The sequence below is a fragment of the Pseudophryne corroboree genome, chromosome 4 (assembly GCF_028390025.1).
Source record: "Pseudophryne corroboree isolate aPseCor3 chromosome 4, aPseCor3.hap2, whole genome shotgun sequence".
NCBI classification, from domain to species: Eukaryota; Metazoa; Chordata; class Amphibia; order Anura; family Myobatrachidae; genus Pseudophryne; species Pseudophryne corroboree.
The window spans coordinates 267,423,509-267,429,268 of record NC_086447.1 but is presented as its reverse complement, the minus strand read 5'-3'; positions in this window follow the sequence as shown (position 1 = coordinate 267,429,268).

Here is a 5,760-nt window from a genome sequence, read left to right as displayed (position 1 = left end):
ATGTTCTAGTCTTCTGAGTGGTACAGATACATGTTATACAGTGCATACAATACATGAACAAATATACTGAATGTTAGCGCTCATTCTAGTCAGCCTTGCTCGCCAAAAGGTGCAGAAATGCAAGCATACAGCCATACAGTCTCCTTAGTCAAACATTAGCAGCAGAATGGTCAGTAACTTTTTTTTTTTATTACATTTTTGCTGAGATTTTTCAAAACTGAAGTTTGGGTTACAAAGAAATGGGTGGGGTACAAAGGAAAGTCAGAATATTTCATAATTTCAGACACAGATGTTAGTACAATTTGAGAAAAGACAATATAACCTGACATATGGGTGCAAGATGTAAGGGTCTATGGAAGGGCTCCTCGTTCAAAACAGGCAGAAAAAGGAAGGAATAGCATAATATTTAAACTGAGGGAGGTTAATTTAGAGTAAAGGGTATGTGTTGAGACTCAACAAATATACAAAGTTGAATAACTTCTTAACCCAGTGGTCAGCAACTTTCAGCTTGACACTGTTACAGAAAATGTCATGAAATGCTGTTATTGGCATGATACTTGTACTTACCAGTTCTGCCCATGGCTTTCACAGGACTAACTTAAGTGTTTACAGAATGCTTCTTAAAATCCATTGTGTTTTCCTTTATTGATGGTTACATACACCAAAGGTACAATGTTTTTATGATGAAGTATAACATGTTCTTATATTCTTTAGCTGTTACTTGTCTAATAAAGACAGAAATGATATGAAACGGTGGCTTCTACTCCTCACTAATTCCTTCCTTCTCATGACTCACAATATCATCCACTCCAGTGCAATACTGAGATGGATTGATTACTTACTGGGATTGTAATACACACTTCTTACTTGGCAGCATAAGAGCCTGAGCTATGACAACTCGATTAAGGGGGGAAGCACAGACCGTTAGAGCATATGCTACAGTCAGGGTCGGACTGAGGCATGTAGGGCCCACCGGGGGAATACAGCCATAGAGGCCTTTTTTAGGGGTGTGGCCAGTCTCTAGAGGTGGTGTGCCCAGCCGCCATATTGGTTTGCCTAACCATTTTGCATGGGTTGGTCCTCTAGATAAATATAAACAGTAAATACTGTAGTGCATGCATGATAAAGTACTAGATTAGTAACAGCACAGTCTGGAACCTGATCCCTAGAGGAGGGGGTGGGCCCCCAGGCAGTTGGGCCCACTGGTGGTTTCCCCTGTACCCCTGTGGGCCAGTCCAACCCTGGCTACAGTTACTGTATGCCTATGGGTAGGTACTCATCAGGCTGACATCATGCATATCCTCTGATGTGTATGTGCAATTGGCTGCTCCTACGGGTCGCATGCAACATCTTTCAGTTGGCACTGCACAGCCAACTGGACGACATAACATGCAGCGCCATGCATATTAATGAAGTACGGAACAGTGATCACTCCGTTGTTAATTAAATCTTCCTGGCATGTACTGGAAATCTGGCTTGGTCCAAGGTGAAGAGAAATCTCTGTGATTGACATTTTTGCTGATGTGTAGCTGGCCTTAAGTTTGTGGCCCCAGCATACCTATATTGGCAGGATGTACACCACAGGAAAAAACACATAAAAAGGCTAGATTCACTATTTACAGAAGATGATGAATATGAAGAACCAGGCACATTGGAGGACACGTTCTGTACATCATACTTAAGACTGGAGAAGCTCATTACTTTGGTGATCAAACTATGATCACATAAGAAATATATTTATATCAAACACTCAACCAAGAGGCCTTAGACTTTCTAAACATCCCTCTTTTATCAGGAAGGATAAGAGTTTCATTATGAAATGGAATGTAGTATAAGCCTACTGTTCTACTGTTCCACAAAACTAATGGAACTCTTTACTGATGATAGACATCAATCACTATCCAGCACTGAATGAGAGAAATGAATCAGTGAAAATCTTAACCCACTAAAAGAGATTTAGGAGTACAAGTATTTGGAAAGGATGGCCAAGAATAAACTAGAGACCTCTAGAGTCACCCTCATCAATTACAACTATCTATGAATTGTGGCGGATGCCATTCTTATGAGTGTCACAAATGTCCAGCATATAGCAAACACTGCAATACTTGTGTCAAATCAAACCATTTATCAAAATGGTGCACAACCCCCCCCCCCAGTAATGATGACAGCATTCCACAGCCAAATAGCCCACAACACAGAGTCAGCACCATAGAGTCTGCACCAGACACTGCGCCAGCCACAATGTTGTGAAATTGTAGACCTCAGAACCAAGAATAGGGAAATTACCAAAACGATCCCTGACAAAGAGATCCATAATGCCATCATAATCAAAACTGACACTGGTGCCAAGTGTAACATCATGTCAAAGGACTATCTCCACTGTAGAAACCTGAACAACAAGTAAACCACACCCACACGGTGAATCTTATTGCTTTTGGTAGTCGGAGGATTAAGACAATTGGTGTGGCCATGATTAACTCTACAAGTTTTAGTTGCAATTTCATGTAGTGCACTTTGATGTCAAGCCGCTACTTGGTCTACCAGATAGTGTTGCAAGTAAGATCTGGTTATACTTACCTTCCCCTGTCAAGATTTAAATCATCGGGATGCTGCGGTCGGTATTCTGACTGCCGTCACTCCGACCACAGGTATATTATACCCAACCCGTATATTTTGCTTGTTTTGATGTACACCTTCCAGTCATGATATTGGCTAATGCCTTTCAGCACAGTTGATGCAGTCTCTATCCAACACAAAAAGCCTGATTTGCCCCTCGAGCTCTCACTGAGACTTATTCCAGATATGCACAAATTGAAAAAGGGTTATTGGCATTGGTGTATACTTACAAAAACTCTATGGGGTACATTTTCTAAAGGTCTATTTCAATCTATTTTAAATAATTCTAAATCAATATTGTGCTTCAGGGACTAACTCACACATTTATTAACTTTTAAAAATGGATATAAAAAAAATGCCTGTTAGTAAATGTGTTTTAGCTACTGAAACTATGATATTCTCACCATCTTTGTCAATAATATCCTGTCTAATCTCTGCATATTCTAATGATGCTTTATATAAACACAACAAATGCCAGTTGCTGGGAGTGCCTGAACCTGTAGTCTCACCGGCTCCATCACCTGCAGCACTTGGAAGTGAGCCCAATATCACGGACAGAGAATCTGTTTGTGACCCACCTGTGAGAGTTCCAGAGACCCCTGTGTCTACACTTAGCACTGACAGATTCAAAGAAGAATACGACCAACTCCCTTTCTTTATCACTAGATCTGTCAGAGTCTTCATGCCTATTCCCAAATTCCAAGATTTCATCCTTTATGCCATTTCCAGTTACTATACCATACATGGGTTACATTTGTCTTACATTGGTCCTAATTCAGATATATACGCTTTTACAGCTGCAAATCTGTACACAGCTACAATATGCTAATGCTGCTGCTGGCACTTGGTAAAGTATTGAGATTCAGCGGCTGCGTACATAGACACAGAGGTGGTTGCAGTGTTTCAGAACAATTCAGGACAAAACACAGAAACGACCCAACAAGTCTTACTTCAACAGGCCAACTTTCAATCCCATGGAGAAATGATAACCACAGCAGCAAAGTAACACAAGAGAAATGCAAATGGATTTACAATATGGCACCCTTATTTAGTGACAGAGTCTCTAAAGGAGCCCTGGCATTTCAGATGCCACAGGGGCGAATAACAGGGGGTGTGGTCTCAGCATGGCCTTGCAACACGCCGGTTTGTCTGTGTATGCCAGGCGGCCAAGCAGAGCTCCGGGAGGTGGAGGTGCTCGGCCAACCCCTGGCACTCTGTGTGCAGTGTGGTCGAGCAAAGCTGCTCTGCAGGCTTCTAGGCCGGACGGGCCCATCAGGTCATTGAACCTTCTGGCATTTGCCATATGGCCAGTCCAGTCTTCTTACACTAAAGATTTTACAGATATCTCTTTGTAAAGCATACTCCATACAGTAAGCAAAACTGTTTAGCCACAAATTCATTTTTTCACTTGAGTTTAAAAAGAAATGTACCAATAAATTGTCAGATGATAAAAAATGTAAACAAAAAACAATTTAGATGTATGGCTATAGGACCCTATTCTGTAAGGATTGGAAATTCTGCTTTTTATCAGAATTTTCAATTTTTTGCCTCGCATGCTGGGGGCCGCCCATTGCAGGACAAGGCCGCCCAATATGCAAACCGCCGCCTCCCCATCTGTGACCTGCACTAATTGTGATCGCTCTGCAATTAGTGTGCAGTCCCAGAAATTAGGGAAGCCTCCTGCCGTTTTGAAGCCGCCATCCCCGCATCGCTGCCACACCCTAGTTCAGAAGCCGCAGCCTCCTCAATGCCCCCGCAATGCCTTGGAAACAGAGCCGTGCCACCCTGTGAATGCCTCTGCCTGACAGTCAGGCAAAGGCATTGACATCAATCAGGCAGAGGCATTGACAAATACTGCGGGGCACCCACAGTAAATGCGCGCGCATGCACAGGACAGGCCATGTGTGTTAGGTGCCGGGGTCCGCGATGTCCCCGCGGCCCGGCGCCTAGCTACTAGGGACGCAGGGCGGGCTAGCCGCCGGGTCCCTAGCAACGCTGGGACGCCATGCGCGCTTAGCCGCCGGCCCCCTAGCAACGCAGGGACGCCAGGCGTGCTGAGCCCCCCGGACCCTAGCAATGGGGACGCCACGGGCGGACCGCGTTCCCCGTTGCAGGGTCAATCTAATCAATCACACACACACTTGTGTCTGCTCGTGCAGCCTGGCAGCTGCACGGCATGTTTGATAATACGGCTTGGAAACATCTGATTGGAGGACTCCTTGTTAAATACTTTCTCAGTGCTTCACACAGATGCCGGTAATAGCTTCCTGCATGCTGCTTAGGTTTGCTGAACGTCTGTTCCAGTCCTGCTGTGTCCGGTCATTCCTGTCTTCAGAGTTCCTGAATCGTGGAGTAGTCATCTCATCCCAAGGAGTCTCTGGTCCTCTAGTGTCCGCCACGGTCGCCAGAGAATCTCGTGTGGTGTTCGTGAGTTGCGGCTCTGCCGTGTGCTGCGGCTCAGCCCGCTTTATTGTTTTATTCTGTTTTCGGAGCATTTGCGGAGGGTTCCGCTTCCACAAGTCCTCTCCGGAACTCGGCGGTGCCGGGTAGGAGAGTGGACAAGTGGGTATTTTGGTTGTCCTTTTCCCTGGCGTTTTTTCCGCACATATTCTAGTTTAAGTTAGCTTGTAGCCCCTGGCCTTGTTGCTGAGTTAGAGGGCCCCTTGTTATCACCCTGTCTCGGATTTCCCTTTGTCTCCCATTAAGACCTGAGGGGGCATCGGAGTTGGGCAGACGTAATCCGCCCTTCAAACGCGGCTGCCATGGGCTCAAGCAACCATAGTCTCGCAAGGGATTTCTGACAGCACGGGCGAGACAACGGAGTTAGGGCGCCAGGGGCTATTTTCCATTCCCGCTTCCTTTCCCAGCATTTCGTTCCAGTGCTCAGGTCCTTGTTATAAAATCTCCTCAGACCAGAGTGCTGGAATCATAACAATGTGCATGCGCCTGCTGGGCGAATGCACAAATTCCAGTTAGATCACGGTTTGTGATCCAACCTGAATTAGACCCATAGTTACAGTAGAATTGGTATATATATATATATATATATATATATATATATATACTGTATATACATACAGGGGTGCAAAAAAGTATTTGGACAGCCACTGATTGTGCAAGTTGAAATAAATATTTGGACAATCA